This window comes from Schistocerca nitens, chromosome 8 (genome assembly GCF_023898315.1).
Source record: "Schistocerca nitens isolate TAMUIC-IGC-003100 chromosome 8, iqSchNite1.1, whole genome shotgun sequence".
NCBI classification, from domain to species: domain Eukaryota; kingdom Metazoa; phylum Arthropoda; class Insecta; order Orthoptera; family Acrididae; genus Schistocerca; species Schistocerca nitens.
Genome location: NC_064621.1, coordinates 30,387,219 through 30,408,564, shown reverse-complemented (window position 1 = coordinate 30,408,564; position 21,346 = coordinate 30,387,219). Strand labels below are relative to the sequence as shown.

Genomic DNA, 21,346 nt, shown 5'->3' with positions numbered 1-21,346 from the left:
ACAAATGATATGAATGCTCTACATCTTCATTTTTCATGTATTCATGTTTATTTCTCACCATAGTCAATCTGGAACATTTCTCCCAACGAGAGACTAGTGTTCAAATGGTTCAAATAGCTCTGAGCACTATGGGACTCAACTGCTGAGGTCACAAGTCCCCTAGAACTTAGAACTACTTAAACCTACCTAACCTAAGGACATCACACACATCCATGCCCGAGGCAGGATTCGAACTTGCGACCGTAGCGCTCGCGCGGTTCCAGACTGTAGCGCCTAGAACCGCTCGGCCAAACCGGCCGGCTGAGACTAGTGTGTTGACACGGTCACTGTAGAATGTTTGACTTTGCTGACGGACCCCCTACCTCACTTCTGGTTCCACCACTTCATCACTATCAAAGTGATGTCCTCTAAAGTATTTTTTCTTTTTTTTTTTTAAGTTTCAGAAACAGTTGGAAGTCGGATAGGGACTGTATTGAGGATGATCGATGGCTGTGAACCCAAGGCGTCTGACTGCTGCAGATGCCGCAAAGATCGTTTGTAGTCTGACGTTGTCATGCTGAAGGACAGGGTGCTCCTCGTATGCAGGCAGTCTCCGAATTCGAAACTCGATTATAGCACGCTGTCTCGAACGCACCGACATACTTACGTTACACAACGCATTGGTATACGCTACAACTCGGAGCCGCCTAACGCACAGGGCTGCAAACATGTAGACACGAAGAACAAAGATGTAGAATGATAACAACGATTGTGGTATTTAAAAGAAAAGTTTGCGAATTTTCGAGTAAAAAATTCGGGGGCATTACTTTTCAGCACGCACTCGTGATCACAGTAAGGCTGATACCAGAGTGAGATTCACTGAGAGAATCCTCAGGAAATGTGGTCCATAAACAAAGGAAGTGGCTCACGAAACACTCGTTCGACCAATACTTGAATGTTGCTCGTCAGTCTGGGATCCGTACTAGTCAGGTTTGCTAGAGGAAATACAGAAGAGCTAAAGAAGAGCAGCAAGATTCGCTACAGGTTCATTTAGTAATTGCGAAAGTGTCTCGGGTATGATCAGCCGACTCCAGTGGCACAGGCTGCAATCGGGACGTCCTGGCTCTGAGCACTATGGGACTTAACTTCTGAGGTCATCAGTCCCCTAGAACTTAGAACTATTTAAACCTAACTAAACTAAGGATATCACACACATCCACGCCCGAGGCAGTTTTGGAACCTGCGACCGTAGTGCTCGCGCGGTTCCAGACTGAAGCGCCTAGGACCGCACGGCCACTCCGGCCGGCGGGACGTCCTGCTTCACGGTGTGGTTTATTGTTAAAATTCCGAGAACGTACGTTCGTAGAAGAATCAGCTGACACATCACTTCCTCCTACGCACCTTATCTCTCGCCAAAACACCGTGAAGGTAATGTTAGAGACATTACAGCCTACAAAGAGGGTTACCAGGAATCGTTCTTCCCGCGAACCATTCACGATTGGAACAAGAAAGAGGGTGGAGGGGGGGAGGGGGGAAATGTTAGTGGTACACAGAGTATCCTCTGCCACACACCGTGAGTTGGCTTGTGGAGAACAGATGTAGAACTAGTGTAATGTGGTTCTTCCAATTTAGGACAGTCTGTGTAGAAACTCTTAAGTATTTTGCTGATATTCCCTCTGGCTGATCATCTGTAGTGTAATAGAACTGCAATGGGATTTTTCACCCATTTACGCTCTATACGTTTCATTTATTTCCACTGAGATCAAATGCCTGTCCTTGCTGCTCTGTAGGTTTTTCGTATATTTCGGAACAATTTTGTAGCGTTGCAACTTTCCTATATACAGCACATTATCCGCTAACAGGCTAACAGAGCTTCCGACGTTATGCAGTCGATCATTGATCATGCCCCTACAATTCTCGCTTGGGATTAATACCGAACTTTACGTCTGACGATTTTGCCCCATTGAGAAAGACTCGCTGCTTTTGGGAGATAATTAGCTCAGCTCGTATTTTCTGAACTAAACGATTGTCCCGAACTGTATCGAATATTTTCCACAAGTCGAGGAAGACGGAATCAACAATAAACTGGGAGCTCACGAGAGTTGTTTGGTGTCCACAGGGAGATGAAAAGCAATAATGAGTAACCGGCCGATTGCTCATCACTGGGGCGAGTCGTGTAACTGTCGCCTGACCACAGGAAATGAGGTGCCGAGACCACAAGACCGGATTTACGACTAGAAGACTGTAAACTGAGCAGGATGGCTGGACGCTACCGGGCGGTGGTAACCAGGAGAACGTCCTGGAGGTGAAAAGTTTACTAGCCGAGCGCGAGACACACATTGTCGCGTCTACCTGCCAAGTTCATTCCTTTATACTTGCAAACACGCCGCAACACGCCACGTATTTGCCGGTAATGAATTATTTATGAGCGGGCCCGTCTCATAAAACGGGGCAATTTTCCGTCATTTTTAAACTGTTGAGCTAGGCAGTAATTTATTCATAGTTTATCAAAATTGAAGCGTTATTTAGTTAAATCATAAACATCCGCCTGGGTCCCGACCCTCCCAGGGGTGGTCGGAATCGGGGCTTTTAAAATTCATGTACTCCATTAACTGCACAGGCGACGAGGGTATTTCCCGGATAAACTGCGCTATCGCATCGGCCGCGGGACAATGTAATTTTTTTCAAGACTGTGCCGGTGTCGTAATTTGGAATGTATGACGGCGGAATTTACCATAATGCGGCGGTTTTCACGCTCCGACCGGTCGTTGGCTTGGCCGGCGAAGCTCCACGAAGTTCGTCCCTTTAGGCCGGGATCTGCACGGCTTGCCTCTGTCCAGTGTGTGTTGGTGAACCTTCGGGATCATGTGCGGGCAATTGTTTATAGTTTTACCCCTCTGCTGGGAAGCGAGCTGCAGTCGGGAATACAGCGGTGCTAGTCTTGGCAGGAATAATCTGAGTAGGGATACACGTGCTTGAAATTCTGACGAGACTCAGTGTGCATTTACATCGCCCGGGTGATTCATTTCACCACTTCCAGTTTTAAGTCAAATGGTTCAAATGGCTCTGAGCACTATGGGACTTAACATCTATGGTCATCACTCCCCTAGAACTTAGAACTACTTAAACCTAACTAACCTAAGGACAGCACACAACACCCAGTCATCACGAGGCAGAGAAAATCCCTGACCCCGCTGGGAATCGAACCCGGGAACTCGGGCGTGGGAAGCGAGAAAGCTACCGCACGACCACGAGCTGCGGACCCAGTTTTAAGTTTAAACGCTTCTCAAACCTGCAAACATTTACGGTTTATCGGTAAAATTTACGGAAATTGCAGCATTTTACGACGTCGCGGACAAAAATTTGAAACTTCAACATTCGTTAATCACCCCACTTCTGCATAATCGATTGTTTGCGTGGATCGAAGGCAAGTCTACGATAGTCGATAACTCAGACTTTGATATGATTGGAACTTTTAATCGTGTGCTCTTTGTGTCGTCGTTGAAATTGAATTTAAAACAGTTCTTCCATGTGAATTTTGTGTGTCGACAGGCTCTGTTCCGCAAATTCTTTATCCGAACAGTTCGTTTGTTGTGATTTAACCCCTATTCTTTGACCACGTGTGGTCTAATTACATTCGTTCCACGTGTGTGTTTTTTAACATGTGCATATTCTTTGTTCACGAGGTTGGCGTCGTGTTCATTTAATGTTTGAGACTTTGTGTGCTTTGAGTGTTTCAATGGAGTGAAGTTCAAATGGTTCAAATGGCTCTGAGTACTATGGGACTTAACTGCTGAGGTCATTAGTCCCCTAGAACTTAGAACTAGTTAAACCTAACTAACCTAAGGACATCACAAACATCCATGCCCGAGGCAGGATTCGAACCTGCGACCGTAGCGGTCTTGCGGTTCCAGACTGCAGCGCCTTTAACCGCACGGCCACTTCGGCCGGCTGGAGTGAAGTGTTTGACTGCCTTGAGTGTTTATGTTATAATTTTATGTGACGTTCAGCGATCCAGATTCCTTCCGATGTTTCAATACATATCGAGACATTTGTTCTCGGACATTTACGTACGCTAAATTTCTACTGTAGGATTCGTGAATAAATCCAATAAGAAGCAGTACGTCCAGACATTTAAAGAATCATATTCTGTTGATTTTCCGTGCATACTAAACTCATAAAGGGTTCTTCTTCCTCCTGCGTTGTCTGTATGTTTGACATAAAATATGACTGTCAGTATTGTGAGGCAAATTGGTTATACAACTGAGGATAATTTCGGTGTGGTTCATCTTCGAAAAGTATGAGATGTTTTTAACTAATCAGTTGTACCTTACATCCTTTATGACGGTTAATAACCGAAACCTATAGATGACTAATGGGACAATAAACAGTCATTTAAAATTGATTTTATAGGCAACGGTCTTGCCGCAGTGGATACACCGGTTCCCGTCGGATCACCGAAGTTAAGCGCTGTGGGGCGTGGCCGGCAGTTGGATGGGTGACCATCCGGGTGGCCACGTGCTGTTGCCATTTTTCGGGGTGCACTCAGCCTCTTGATGTCAACTGAGGAGCTAATCGACCGAATAGTAGCGGCTCCAGTCAAAGAAAACCATCAAAACGAACGGGAGTGCGGTGTGCTGACCACACGCGCCCCTCCTATCCGCATCTTCATTGAGGATGACACGGCGGTCGGATGGTCCCGATGGGCCACTTGTGGCCTGAAGACGGAGTGTTTTCTTTTTTTAATTGATTTTATAAAATCAAACTTTTGTTGCCTCATTGATAAACATCAATGTGTGCATCCCCAGTGGCATGTATAATGTGTTGTAGGAATTCCATTTCTCTCCAAGTACAATTCTAGATCTACACGGTGATATGTTAAAATGTATTAAAAATGAGTGCCTTCAAGTCCTGTAGGTCTCTAACCCGCTTTCGGTACACCAGATCCCTTACAAAATCCTACAGCAAGAAATCTAGTGCTGTGGGATCAGGGGATCATGGCGGCCATCGAATTGGATCATCTCGTGCAATCCATCTATCCGCAAACTTTCCATCTATAAATTAACGGACATTGAGAGACTAGTGAGATGGTGTCCCATCCTCGCGGAATATGACGTCAGGCTGCAGTGTTCCAACTGTGTCACAGCAAACTTTTGTAACATTTGCAGGTAAACATCACCGTTGACGGTGGACTCGTTGAAAATGAATGGATCATTGATGCAACTGTGCATCAGTCCGCACCAAACACTGACCCTGGGACTGTGTCTCTTTCCATTACACGTGTAACATGAGGAAGCTGTGAAACCCATATACGAACGTAATGATGATTCAGTCTGCCAGATGCATGAAACGTTGCCTCTTTGGAGAAACAAATCTTTTCCGAAAAGTCATTATTTGCTTCAGTTTTTCCCAACACATCCTTTGCAACCCATTCGCACTGACTTTTGTCGCCGGCCGCTCGTGGCCGAGCAGTTCTAGGCGCTTCAGTCTGGAACCGCGCGACCGCTACGGTCGCAGGTTCGAATCCTGCCTCGGGCATGGATGTGTGTGATGTCCTTAGGTTATTTAGGTTTAAGTAGTTCTAAGTTCTAGGGGACTGATGACCTCACATGTTAAGTCCCATAGTGCTCAGAGCCATTTGAACCATTTTTTGACTTTTGTCCGTAGGTATTAATGCCTGAAGCAGCTGCATCAGGCCGGGATATAGCCCTAACCTCTTATGTTAGACATCGTGCATTGTTGATCGTATCACTTCGAAATCTCTGGCAGCCGTAAGCAGCGGTTTTGTGGCCCACGTTTGCAAAAGCCTGCCGCGCCTTGTCCAAGTAGGTGACTGACACGCACACGGGCGAACTGCCCCCTCTTTATGGACAACACTGCCTGTTTCAATAAATGACGTATGCCGAGCCCGAATAGTTGGTCGGGACGATGGTTGCCTTCCACACCGTGTTCGAAAGTTCTTTTGCACTTGGGTATCGAACGTCATCTGAATGAACCAGACCACACATATTGAACTTTCTCCTGTGTCGTCCACATTTTATCAGGGTTTAAAGTTCGCTTTTGCGTCGAAACTGAGCCGCCTGGAAGGTAAAAGACCTTTATCAGTTATCACATGTTGAAAACCATTTGTTAATATCTGGTATTGTTTTAAAGTCTTAAGCTGAAAATATAATTTTGTGGACACCCTGTCTTATAGGCCTCCCAGCTCCAAAGTGATACCATTTTCTCGAGAGTCTGCAAGCGTTATTCCCCTTGTTGTTAACGTAGGTCACGAGTGCGTGCAGGTATCGGTTGTCACGAACGGAACGCCGAGACCGCCGTGTCCTGGCTTCCTTGCGTGGCTTCTGAAGAGGTAGCAGCTGTGTGTGCCCCGTTCGGCGGGGGACGGACCCGTGAGTAGCAAGAAAGTGTGTTTTTATTACGAGCAGTTACAAAAGCACAACTGCGTGGACGTTACAGAAGTGAATGCTACAGCAGTGTTCCCATCCACTGCGCCTGTTAACCATGACTGCAGCGTATTTTGGATTGCAGTGTTAGGTATACGGGGGAACATGAAAAAGTAAAAGTTACGCATGCCATCCAGTGCTAGGACCATTGCGCAACGGGAGTGCCACATTGCCAGAATGTTGCGGCTTACCTGCTGACACAGTTCGATTGCAGTATGGATAAAAGGGACATCACAGCGTGTGACGCGGCGACTGCAGACTGACTCCAAATCGAAAAATTGACATCGGTGCACAGTGCTGTAAAGAACAAGAGACGTCCAGTATTAAGAAAAAGGCACTGTTTTACTGCACGACGGTACAACAACCCACAGGCGCTCGCAACACGAGCTTTGCTTTTCAGTGGGGGTACCGAAGCATCCGCCATTTTCGGCAAGCTGAAAGGACGTCTGATGGAAAGAGGTTTCCCACCAATAAGGACATTCACACAGTTGTTATCGCATGGATCCGTGACCGAATAGTAGACTCCTGCCGTCGAGGAATACTGAACGACTTCTAGAGCGTTACGACCGTCGTGCACAGAGACTTGATGACGGTGCTGAAAAGCAGTGTTATGTCAGTGACTTTCAACTATAAAGCAGCAATCGATGAAACTTACTTGATCTGCCGTAGTAGTGTGTAATTTAGGTTCTGATGTCTTTGGTTCTAATGGCTCTGAGCACTATGGGACTTAACTTCTGAGGTCATCAGTCCCCTAGAACTTAGAACTACTTAAACCTAACTAACCTAAGGACATCACACACATCCATGCCCGAGGCAGGATTCGAACCTGCGACCATAGCGGTCGCGCGGTCCCAGACTGTAGCACCTAGAACCGCTCGGCCACCCCGGCCGGCTTTTTATGTCTTCTACTATCAGTAATATGAGAGTCGCTTCTCATGATCAGCGTTTCCTTTTGGCCTATGTCGAGATTAACGGTCATTTGCTTATGAGACAAAGGGGTAACAGCCCCATATTTATGTTTCAGATAATATATTTCTCTACGTTAAAATTCGACAGTGATTTTGAGTACAGTGGAGCCAAAGTTCACTTCAGTATTACTGTGCAGCCCTGGATTATCTCTGTAACATCCGTGGCGATTGCCCCAGTCCGTTAGCCACGGTCATGAACTAGACTGCTTCATCTTTTTATTTCACACGATCGGAAAACAAATAGGGAGTTTAGAAGTGTTACCAACGAGAGATGGTGATAACAGAGGTAGTTGTGGAGGACATACGTTGCCATATGTAATTTTATTTATGTTCGCAACAGGCTTATGTCTCTTGACGTTATTTTATTGGTCTTGACGCAGCCGCTGGGCTAAGACATTTTTCATTTGTTAGTGTGTATGACTTCTGAAGAAGGCTATATTATTATAGCAGAAACCATGGTCAAGGTTTAAAATAAACAGAATTTAGTGCAACTGTGGGCTGCTTTTCATTCGAGACAAACGAGGAAAGTGTTTGGCCATGGTTCTTTTGCAGCAATGATAGTCATTAAACGCAGAGAGGCCATCAAGAAAGCTAAAAAAGGAGGTAATGGTTAACAAACTGCTTAAAAACGATTTGAGAGCATGTAGTTAAAGTCTGAAAAAAACAGAACAATTGTGATTATGCTCAAACATGCTATAAACCGCGCGCTGCCTAAATATGCGCCAAGAAAATTAATAAAAGACCCGTTTTGGTTTAGCGGTAAATTTCGGATAATGTTGTGAAATCATGCTACAGTATCGCTATGAAAGAGACGAAAGCGAAACTGATGAAGAAAAGTTAACAGAAAGTATGTGCTTTGCTTGAAGCCTACAGTAATATGGACATTAAATCATGGAATCAGCTCTATCGAAAAATCTTTTGGAGTTCTGGTCTTCTGTGAAATCAATATACCGATCTAAGCCTTCCACCCAAGTCGATCAGTATGGTGTTGAAACTGAAGACAGTAGACGAGATGTGTTTTACAGCACCAAAGAGAAACGAGTGCCCATAACTCTTACGCTACTCACTTTAGAGCCCATATTTACTGGACATTTTTGTCTTGTTTTGACCCTTACTACCTCCTCCTAAAATATGGAAACCAAAGATCTTACAGTAGAATGAGTGCACTTTCAGAGGTACCGGAACGACTTTTGCTTATAACTTTCGACTCGGTCGTTTCCAGACCAGGGTCCGTTACCTGGAATCTACCATTCGCCATCATCCCTGAAAGTTTTTAACGTCACCACGGAATCATTTTGTATAAGAACGCACGCTACTACTTGAAGCTATCGAGGCATCAGGCCCTACAGAATTGCAGTTAAATTTTAAATCGTATGCGCTATCGAATTAGTCCATTCCCTAGAACATATTCATCGAGAATCCCTTGCATACCTAACAGTCCCTCATGAGAAGAGCAGTAAGGGTCACTCCTGTTTGCAAAACGGGTCATAGGTCGGATGCACACAATTACAGCACAGTGTCACAGATATCAGTCTGTTGTGGGATCCTAGAGGATAGCTACAGTATGGAAAACCTCCAAAGCAGTCATTATTAAGAAATCAGCGGACATGGATCCTTCAGCTCCAAAGACTTACAGGACAACGTGCCTAATAAACACCCTAGCAAAGATTCAGGAGAAGCTAGTGTGTAAGCGCCTGCAAACACACAGAGCTCTCTTGGGTATGAGCCATCACCAATTCGGCTTCAGAATTGGCAGATCAATAGATGATGCCATCAACCAGGCCATACACATAGTTAATACTACAAAACAGTATTACGCCATGGCAATAATGATTGACATTGCCGGAGCATTCGATAATCTCTGGTGGCCCGCACTGTTTCAAAGGTTAAGACATCTGGAGGTACCGCAGTCACTGTACAACAGTTTACTAGACTAGAATTACCAAAGGGGTCGATCTGCGGCCCCCACCTTCTGGGACATAATAATCGAACCCCTCCTACAACTTCTGGAGGGGGATGACAGGTCAGACGGAATTGTCGCTTACGCAGATCTATTAGTTGTCACTGCAAATAACAGAGCCCAGTTAGAAGAGAAAGCCAGTGGAATACTACAAACAATTACACAATGGTGTCACAACAACAAGCTCAGGGTAGCCGAAAACAAAACATACGCATTACTGAAAGGATCACTCCAAAGGGATCCTTCGGTTAAAATTGGGGAAACAAATATAACGAGCACGCGTTACGCGCTATCTTGGGATACACATAGATGGAAAAATTGAATTTCCACCAGCACACAGTAACTGGTGTGCCGATAGAGACTATACGTCGTCTTACAAGTTGGCGTTTGGAGCGTTTGAGAATGAAACATATCGATCCCAGCCGCGGTGTGATACTTTTCTTAACCGGACACGGACCTTATCCCACGCACTCAAACTGCGTGAGTCTGAGGCAGACACCTACAGGCACATGCGGGGAAGAAGGTTCCCCAGAAGACACTATCTTTTTCTGCGGGCAAAACGTGAACAATAGACACACACTACACTTAGACTACACAGATACAGACATAGATACATACACAGCAACTAGAGACGAAGAACAATGGGCACAATCAAACGTACCGACAAACAGTATTTCAAAACCAACACATGAAGAGTACATGCGGATACGACATAAAAGACACGCCTATGTGCAATGTAACAACAGTCTCCAGAGGGTGGACAGAGATACCCACAGTGACAGCGAAAACAGTGACAAAGAGGAGGAACAGGAGGAGGAAGCCGAGATGTTACTGTAAGTAAGCATAAGGTGCTGGCGATCTAGCCAAGAAACCACCAAATGCTGTACACGGATGGGCACCTGAAGTTAATACATAGGATTAGTAATAAATAGACTAAGCAATGCTATTTCTCTACACACACACACACACACACACACACACACACACACACACACACACACACACTGTGTGCGTGTGCGTGTGCGTGCGTGCGCGCGCGCGTGTGTGTGTGTGTGTGTGTGTGTGTGTGTGTGTGTGTGTGTGTGTGTGTGTGTGTGTGTGCATGCGCGTGCGTGCGCGCTAGATCGTCTTTCTGTGTGTGTATGACAGGCGGTCAACAGCTAGAAGAAATCATTCCGTGGTATTCATCGTCAGTCACATTCAGTGATTGCCGCGCGCGGGATTAGCCGAGCGGTCTCAGGCGCTGCAGTCGTGGACTGTGCGGCTGGTCCCGACGGAGGTTCGAGTCCTCCTTCGGGCGTTGGTGTGTGTGTTTGTCCTTAGGATAATTTAGGTTAAGTAGTGTGTAAGTTTAGGGACTGATGACCTTAGCAGTTAAGTCCCACAAGATTTCACACACATTTGAACTTCACATTCGGTGATGGTACTAACAAATCACTCCTCTATCCTATCATCTTTTTATATTCTTATCAAAAAATAACAAAATTTATTTATAACTTTAAATTATTGTTATTTTGAAAAGTATTATTCTTTGTAAATGTTGTAGATAAAACAAAAGAAAAGAAAACTGTAAAAAGATGAAAAACGAAAATTGTAAAACGTACGACCTGTTCCGAAGCATCAGGTAACAGGTCTATAATTTGGCAATAAGTAAATAAAAAATCCTAGGGATACTCGCAGCTCGAATATTATGACGTTCTGCGAGGGAAACAAGTTTCTGTGAAAGTATCACGACAGATTCAGGAAAACTCGAATCTTCTAACGAAACTGACCGTGTGAACACCTTGTGTGTGGTAGAATGCATTTGTAATTCGTTTTCCATCCGTTCCCTCTTTTGTCATCTGTTTCGTCTATATCAATAAGTGGTGCTCATTTGGATCGCAGCGTAGTTTAATTTTCGCCTAGTACTTATAATAATATAATCTTATAAATATTTTATAATATAGTCTCATATTTCTTTTGTTACCGTGTTATAATACTTACTACCCCACCACGAGAAGATTGCACTTGACTGCAGTAAACAAGATTGCCGTGACTGCAGTAAACAAGTACAGTGATGGTTCAAATGGTTCAAGTGGCTCTGAGCACTATGGGACTCAACTGCTGTCGTCATCAGTCCCCTAGAACTTAGAACTACTTAAACCTAACTAACCTAAGGACATCACACGCATCCATGCCCGAGGCAGGATTCGAACCTGCGACCGTAGCAGTCGCACGGTTCCGGACTGCGCGCCTAGAACCGCGATACCACCGCGGCCGGCAAGTACAGTGATGACTAAGGAAAAACGCACCTCAGTGTGAATGATTTAAAGAAACTTGTGGATATAGTACCAAGTGTTTCAGCGTGTCCTCATCAAATCCATACAAATTATAGAAACGTTGATGTACGCAACACATTTCATTCTTAATCACTGGACTGATTTCAACTAGGTACAGATGTCACTCATTGTCTCGAAAGACTCATGTGAGGATAAGAACCACCCACCAATCAAAGGGGTTTGGGTGAAAAACCAGTGCCGCCCATGACGCGAGAATACCCATACTTTAGTCGTCCAGTATTTGAGAATAGGAGCACTTAATGACGTGGAACAAACCTTACACATTTCAAAGCTTTACGAAATTTTTCTCGTTGGGAGGAGGAGATGGATTAATAGACGAGTGGAATAAATACAGTATTTCCATCCATCGCCGGTCAACTCCGGTACTCAGCTAATCTTGCGATAAGCCCACCTGAGGGCCTTCATTCTCAGGTGCAATAATATCGAACTAAAATAAATACACAAAACTGCACCTGATTTCTTACTTTCTTAACTTGATGAAATCCTCCAGTACCTCGTATACAGCTTCACAAACGTCTCACGAAAGAGGTGTGTCAGGATCGTTAAACTGTAGCCAGGAGCAAGAAAGCCCGACTGTGTTCCCGGTTCTGTTGTTTGCAGGGATAACTCTTTACTAGGAAGGGAACATTAGGGGGTGGCCACCCTAGAGTTTATCCATACTTACAGAATCTGAAGGGCAGTGCCCCGGTGTCAATATCCTAATGCAGTCGACGCACTTAAGAAAAAAATCCTAGTTCGGCGATGCTGCGTGTTTGGTTTGCAGAGTTCCACTCGCCTGGTGGTCAATTTGTTCTCACACACGCACGCCTCCTTGAAGATACTGGCATACATTTCTCAGCTGTAAAAAGCTGTATAAAAAACAGCTGTACACGATATAACCCTCAAGTCGCACTAAAATTGTTTTGGCGGTGGATGGAAATATTTAAATGGAAGTAGTTGTGTGTGTAATGTTTCACTTTATTACGGTAAGCTTGCATACACCAGTCACTACCAAGCCTTACTCTAAACTGTACATATCCTGAGAAGTTCACACCCACACGTCATTCATAACCGTGGCCAGTTTATGGTAGTTCTCCACCGAAAATATACAAACAGATTGTTTCTTTTAGAATTGCTTGCCCAAACGTTGCAAGTATTAGTCCCGCGGAACAAAATGATAAAGTTCGCGAGTAAGCAGCACATCAAGCGATAATTAATGATTTAAATGTCCCTAAAAGTTCTGAATTTCACCCCGTGCATCAACTCGAATTCTCTTCCACTGTTTACGGCGCTTCTCAAACATTTCAGTACAGATATATCACAAGATTAATGATTTTCAGCGGATCACTATGAGAACCAAGCCCCGACTCTGCTCCTCTCTCTACAGAAAAGAAGTTTCTAGTTGCCAAAATACGCCCAACTATGCTAATTTGTGGTCGCCAAAGAAACATCACAGCCAATCGGAAAGCAGCATCAAGCCCGCTCAATCCAGTTCATATACACAGAACCAATCGAAGTTTGTCACTCGATCAGAATAGTAAATTACCATAAATTTGGAAAACCCACAAATATAAAATTAATGTCCTTTTAACAAAACTATTTTTCCGAAATTATAATCTCATTTCCCCTGTACCATAACTGACGAAATAGTTTGTACCTATTTCCTCGGTACGAATGACTAACACGCACGTCATTCTCGAACATTACTCCTGTGACCCATTATTTGACTGTATAATATAAAAACTTTACGTAAAACAGTATTTCACGTTGATACCTTCATTAATCCTGATAAGTATAGTATAATATTAATTAGTAAACAATTAGAAAATCAAACAAAATCCGAAATGAAGTGAACAGTATTTTGACTACATCTCCAACAGCGTGAGAGAGCTAGTTGCCTCAGTCATAAGGCACAGACGATAACTACACTGGAGCCATCTAGCGCCACCTGTCTTGCGCGTGACTCTTACTACACACCTGTTCACAGATTTCTCGTCTCAATAGGGACGTTATAGAGGCGCTACGCCTCACTAGGAAACAAAAACTACCTTTAAATTTCAGAGCGCTGCGCTGTGCTGTAGAAAGAATAGAGGTCCATGTAGCAAAACGGGCCGCAGCTCAGTACGCTGGATTCTAGTTTTCAAATCACGTGATAGCTTCATTAAATTTAAACCTTAACACCAAATAATGAATAATATTTTTCAACACAAGCATCATTCTTGCAGCAAGCTCCTTATTATACAGGTAGGAGTTATCGCTGCATAGCTAGACGATTTTTTCAGGAAATAGAGAAGCCTGAAGTCTTATGTTAGACTAACAACAAATGTTTTCATTTATGAATATGACTCACGCTTTATCACGCACACCGAGGTACTGAAATCCGTTGACTATTGTTAGAGTACGATGGATAAAATTCGTTTGACTTACACCGATGTTTTGAGTCTCCGGAAAATAAGAAACGTTGTCACACACAAAAATAAATGAAAGAAACAACAGAAATGGCACAATTAATTCCCGAAAGTGAAGTGGGAGTTAGTGATACAAAAATATTGCGTTATGAGGCAATTCTGTAAATGCGTCGTCAATTTTCGACGAGTAATGCGTAACTAATGCTGTCGGCTTTCAAATATGACAGACAGCATGTTTGGTAAGCACAGTAAATGGCACTTTCTGTTAAAAATGTGTTTCGAAAAGTATTATTTTGGGTATTCAAGTGCGTGTTGTATAAGAATATTGGGTGCACGAAGGAAATCTCTTCAAACAATCCATTTTAGCGACCATTCTGGTTTGCTTAAAAATTTCTATCTCCTTCCGCCTCTTCCACGATTAGCTTTACTTGGAAACGCGTGGCATGACCCAGTCTCGCTCTGCACGCCCACACAGAAGTGGACAGTCGACTGCCAGCTACCTCGAAGAAGCGTTAGACAGTGGAAAATGCTGCGAGATGTTCGAAATAGTGAGAAAAATAAGAGTAAAATGGCTCTGATCACTATGGGACTCAACATCTTAGGTCATAAGTCCCCTAGAACTTAGAACTACTTAAACCTAACTAACCTAAGGACATCACACACACCCATGCCCGAGGCGGGATTCGAACCCGCGACCGTAGCAGTCCCGCGGCTCCGGACTGCAGCGCCAGAACCGCTAGACCACCGCGGCCGGCAAAAAAAAAAAAAAAAAAAAAAAAAAATAAGAGTAAGCCATAGGGTAATATATACAACTATATATAGACAAGTCGTTGTTTCGCTTTCTTACCAAAACTCTCGAAACGTACTTCAAATTTTTACACGATATTCTAATAAACATTCGCACGAACATAACCTAAATATATCATAACATGTAAGCTTTCACGGCCGGCGTCTTCATTAATTAAAACTTCCGGGCTGAATTGGCGTGGTCCATATATAAAACTTCTTCTCCTTCCTGACGTTTCGTTGCCTACTGCGGGCAACATCTTCTGAGACATATTGTTCCTCACATATATATTCCTACGCCTTATATATAATTTTTGTTCTCTGCCTTCCCGTCTGTTTTAGGGCTAATCTGGTTATGATTAGAATACTATTGCGGTATCTGAATCGTCCGAAACTTTCTAATCCTACCCACTGGCAGAGTGAAAATATGGGAAAGACTGTCATTGAAGCTACTATCCTCACAGATCGAGCAGTTGGAGAGGTCACTCCTATATACTGTACGCCAATGATCCGAACCGATAAACCCATTCATTTTAAGTGACTTCAATTTCCAAAAAAAGATATCACTTGTAGTAACAATGAACAAGGCTCAGGGTCAGAGAGAGGGGTAAGCAGGAGATAGATAGAGGAATGGGGGAAGAGAGAGAGAGGGGGAGGAGAGAACAAGTATAGGCTGTATATCTAGTCCCGATAAATATTAAGCAATTGCAAAGGATTGCTGTGTTCGATAATATACACTACGAACCTGAACCCACAGGGAACAAAAAGGATTGAAAACGAAGGACGAAGTATCGGATTAAAAGAGAGTGTAAAACAGGAATGTGCTCTTTCGCCATGTTTAGGAGGTAATGTCGGAAATAAAATGAAGGCAGATTAGCACAGGCAGAGAGTGCGTTCCTGGCGGAGAGAAGTGTGCTAATATAAAAAATTGGTCCTAATCTTAGGAAGAAATTTCTGAGAACATACGTGCAGAACATTGTACGGTGATGAGTGGTGGAATGTGGGAACGCTGGAAAAGAAGTGTTGTGTACATAGTTCCGCGTAGTCAGCGCGTTCACAACTTTCCCACTAGAGCGCGCCCCGCTAAGCACAACAGCGCAGGCACAGCGCTCGTCCGTCTCCGCACTACGAGATGGCGCTGCTATAGAGACGGACCAAATTCTGCTTCCGCCGATCCGCCTATTAATATGTAACGCAGCCAATGAGATTGCTGGTAACGTAGAACCTTTTCTCCTCGCGGATCACACTCGCGCAGTGATACATGAACGCGCGAGGTATTATAACTAGTGCACAGACCTCCGATTAGTCAGTCTGCACTAGTCTGTACCAGTCTGCATTTGTCTGTACCAGTCTATAGTCAAGTTTCAGTCTGCGCCTAATAATATTACCATATTCCTGTACATAGCCATGAAGATAAATGAAGACACTTTGTCAAGTAACAGAGATATGTGAGAATAAGATTAACGTACTAAGACCAAAGGGACGTCAGATTGTCAATTGTAAATAGCATCCAGAACCAAGTTAAGTAATTTTATGCTTGTTATTATTTTAATAAATGTGTGTGAAAATTAATCAAGTTCTGTTTAAATTGGTCACCGTCAATCTGCTACTCTAAGCGTGCAAGTGGCATTTATATCGTCTGACCTAACGGCAGAAGATAAACACGCCACGATAAGACCACGAGACATATTGCTGACACTCGCCTACTTCGTTAGAGTGACAAGTCAGATAATCTGATGGTGTGTGTACTGAAGGTCTTACAGTACGCACACCGCAAGAAGAGAATCGAATTATTTCAGATGTGTTGCAGAAGGCTGTTGAAAATTAGGTTAACTTAAAAGACAATGAATGAGGAGTTTCTCTGCAGTACTGACGAATAAAGAAACAAGTGGGAACCACTGACAAGAAGAAGTAACAAGATGGTAGGAAATGTGTAAAAACATGAGGTGATAAAAACTATGGCTAAAGACAGAAATTGTGGTATATCAACCAAATAATTGAGTACTTAGGGCGTGAGTGGTACTGTGAGATGAAGAGGTTCGCACGGGGGAAGAATTCGTGGCGGGCAGCGTCGAACAGGTCAGAAGACTGTTCACTCAACGCAACTGAGGCAGTGGCCGAGTGGGAGAGACGCGGCCAGTGGATGCCCCGGCGTCTGGCAGCGGCCGCAGCGGCAGACCGCTGCTCAATATTGGAGCCAAGTCCGGCTGGCGCGTCGTGTGTTATTGAGAGCGGCTGAGTGGTCTGCGGCCGACTGCCGGCTGCCGGCTGCCGGCACCCCTGGGTCGCGAGGTTGAGGCAGACAGCGTCGGCGCGACCACAGGCCAGGCTGGAGGGGTGCTGGAGCAGCGAGTTACCGTCACACGCCACTGGAGAGGGGCACCAGCTCCAGCTGGCCAAGGCTGGCGGGGGACGAGGAAGCCCGCCGTGAAGAACCCTCGCGTTGCTGTAGGGAAACTGCCGAAAACCTAAAGCTGGTACTACAAGACCTGCCGCAAACGAAACACGTGTGCGGTAGCTGCCGTCAGGGGTAGAGTGGGTGGAACTAACAATAAGACACCGAGTGAGGTGGCGCAGGGGATTGGCGCACTGCACTCGCATTCGGAAGACGACGATTCAAAACCGCGGTCAGCCATCCTGATTTAAGTTTCTGTGATTTCCCTAAATCGCTCTAGGCAAATGCTGGGATGGTTCCTTTGAAAGGGCACGGCCGACTTCCTTCCCCGTCCTTCCCTAATCCGATGAGACCGATGACCTCGCTGTTCGTTCCCCTCCCCCAAATCAACCAAGTAACCAACACTTAACAGACACAGTATTTATTCGGGAGGACGACGGTTCAATCCCGCGTCCGGCCATCCTGTTTTAGGTTTTCCGTGATTTCCCTAAATCGCTCTAGGCAAATGCTGGGATGGTTCCTTTGAAAGGGCACGGCCGACTTCCTTCCCCGTCCTTCCCTAATCCGATGAGACCGATGACCTCGCTGTTTGGTCTCTTCCCCCAAAACAACCCAACCCACAGTATTTATGCGCGGAAATAGACTGCAGTTCTAAATTGCCGTGAATCCAAGCACGTCCAATAGACGTTAAGACGGCGCGCATTCGTAGGTGGTGGTACTCCGAGCGTGCCTTGTACTTGTTACTGTTGTTTCATCTGTGACCAGGAGCTGAACCAGGCTTCAGTACTGGAGGTTTTGCGCATTTTTCTTCGAATAAGCTTTCATAAACGCCCTAACTAGACAACTGCAATATTTTTTCCAGCTCACTTTGATTTGCTGTTGCGAAAACCATTCTTTGTACGGACTGCTTCGTGTTTTAGAAATGGAATGCAACAAATGAGGCTTGAGAAAACCAAACCAGACGTATAACGAGGGAAGGTGTCTGTACGATCGCCACGACCCGCTGTAAGACAGTAAAGCGCCACGGCAGACGTGTATTTATGAGTAAATATGCATAAAACTTTACGTGTGTGGTTTTAGATTTGTGTGAGTGGCGCCTTAATTGTCGAACCTTGGCGCTTCATTTGGTTGCACCTTTCACTTTGCTTGAGCGTGCCAAGAAGGATAAACTGGCAATAATCGGCGACAAAGCAAGCGAATGCTTCAATTCTTACTTCTGACAGAGCGTAATTGCTTCCCACATTACTGCGTGCATAAAGGGAATTACTTCCCAGATTAACAGCAGCTGGTCCAAATTAGCCACGAACATCCTCACGAAATTCCAAAATTCCTGCGGATCTTCAGACCGAAGTTCGATCATTAATAGGGAATATATCTCCATCCTTTCATCCCAACTCCCAAATTAGGGTCTAAACCAACTACGTCTGACGGTTTTCGTCGTGGTCGTCGTTCTCTTAAGGGGCAACGGCCACTCTCAGGGCAATAGCTGCAGGACGAACTGAGTCCTTCATCTCCAGAATGCCGTCTAGAACTACCTTTCAACAATAATATGCTTGTGGAAGCAAGTGTCTTGACATAAATGAACAGTTCAGCCTTTAACACAGTACAGTAATAACATAATTCCATAATGGCTACACACGCCTCAGGAATTTGTACTGTTTCTCGGATGGCACGCACAGACGTCAAGGGGTTACGATGTGCTCGGTGCGCAAATCGACGATCACCTCTTGCGGTGGCCAGCCCGTGGTCAACTGGAACCTTGACAACGAATACGTCTGCCCTCATGTTTCCATGCGTTCGCTGACACATTCGAATGGTTCAGATGATTCACATGGCTCTGAGCACTATGGGAGTTAACATCTGAGTTCATCAGTCCCCTAGAACTTAGAACTGCTTAAACCTGACTAACCTAAGGACGTCACACACATCCATGTCCGAGCTGGAATTCGAAGCTGCGACCGTACCAATCGCGCGGTTCCGGGCTGAAGCGCCTGGAACCGCTGGGCCACCGCGGCTGGCTCACATCCGAATGTCCCACAAATCTGGCTATTGCACGATTCAACCAGCCAGCCACATGGAGTCCCAAAATGAAGCACCTTTCAAACTATCTCAGGTGCTGATAGCGCTGTCTCACACGAGTACGCGGCATCTCCATGTCCTTCACAATGATCACTCAACATCTGACGCTGTTCACATCCCCTTATGTACCCCACCCGGCCTGGTGACAACACTAAACGCGACGACGTTTCGTCACCGCTCAAGCTGACAGAGAGAAATGCGACTCTAGTAATTTTCATACCAATCGATGGTATGTACGTGTTGAAAGTTACAGTGACAGCCGACCTTGTCTTTCTGGGTGCTTCATTTTTTTGGTCAGTCTCTGTAATTTGGGTGAACGGTGTGATTCACACTGCCTCTAGTCATACAAATTTTAATACTTATTTTGTCAAACCTTTAACGTAAGATTGTACCTCTTAGCGGGAAGTTTATGATAGAACTAGAAGTTAAATTCGGTCAATAATTGTATGAAATAATTAAAAAATTTTGTCCCTCAAAGCTGTTAAATAGGCAACCTGAAAGTGGGAATGGCTGACCGTTTTAACTGTTTAGTAACATGCATAAGTTGCACATACTCCATGCAATATCCCAACCGACTTGAGTTTTCGGCTATGAAAACAGTAACTAACACAAGATATTTAGATTCACAATAAGCTCATGAATATGATACACAGAAGGCAGACAATATTTTGTAATAACTTTGTGAGATAGGACTCACGTGAAGAGCAAAGACCTGTTGTTACGAGTAGCGGATCTGGTTGGTGGTCTTGTCTGTGAGCGAGGAGGCGTGGGTGTAGCTAGCGTTGAGAAGCACGGCTCTGTAGGTATCGTCCACCACTAAATTTCCTGAGGACCGGACTGGGGAAGATATCTCATTTCTTGCCCGTTCACGTCATACGTTCTCAAAATTTTTCGATTAGACTCGCACTCTGTTTTTCCACATTCGCACGTCGTACAATATACCTTTCTCCCGAGAATATCCAAGTACACGCAACAATTTAGCGGCGTGGTTACTAGATGAGAAACTTCAGACTAGAAATGAAAAACCATTTCTACTATTATAGCAGCGAAAAATTTTGACTTTTCACAGTGTTCGGATATACATAGGGCATTGAATGGTCAAAATCAATTAATGAATGCGAAAGTATCAGGTTTCGCATTTATTTGTAATTGTAGCCGTCATCTGTCCTTCAATTTGTTGAAAGCTGTCACACGTATCTTCCGGTTATCGATATCCTTGTCTCTGTATTCCAGCTACACACAGCCAGACTTATACGTAGTTCCTCCACGGTTAGGTACAATATCGGGCAGCAAGTGTACTCCAGCGAACCCGATCGGCTGCCAGGTTTCCGGCTTTCTCCCAGTTTACGTCCATGCTTTGCAGATCCTTTGCAAAAGTTAATTTCCAAGTGTTATGAGATCTTCCACTGCTTCATTTGGAGATTATTGGTTTCCTTCATTCCTATGACGTGCGCCACAAGCATTAGTCTCCTTTCAGCTTTGAATTTATGCAGGCTGCGCGATAGCTGATCTTGAGAATTCGCCTACAGCATCGTTGGTGAAAAACGCAGAGTTTTTGCTGACTTTTTCAAGGTCTCACACGCGTGTACGTCCATCTGTAGGACGCTGGAGGACTACAGCCGAACCTTGATGAACACACCTAGAGAATCAAATTACCATGTCAGTCGCAATCGCTGCAACACGACAGGGGTTTTCCCAGCTTCTGCTGGTGTGTGTTCATCTAATACCGATAAGACTGCCGAGGTATGGAAATAGGTAATTACATAGTAGTACCTTCTGTTACACTATAATTTGAGTAGATATATTTCTACTTTTTATGTACATCGTTCGTGTTTATTTTTAGCTCTACAGAACTGCTCATTCCATCCATCAGTAGTCATAAACTTTGCGGTGTTTTTGCCAGAAGTATCCACAGTAATGCGCTAAACATGTCCTGATAGGTGTCACCCCTCTAGAGGTTAAACTGGTCGTTCCCCATTGTCTTGTCTGTCTGTTCTTATGCCAACA

At 44.6% G+C, this 21,346-nt stretch overlaps 1 long non-coding RNA gene and 1 pseudogene across 1 annotated transcript in view; both read left to right on the top strand.

The window, feature by feature from the left end:
• Nucleotides 1-21,346, top strand: part of LOC126199001 (uncharacterized) — an 869,135-nt gene that overhangs the window by 439,993 nt on the left and 407,796 nt on the right. The gene's annotated exons all lie outside the window — the stretch shown is intronic.
• Nucleotides 4,392-4,509, top strand: LOC126200088 (5S ribosomal RNA; annotated as a pseudogene).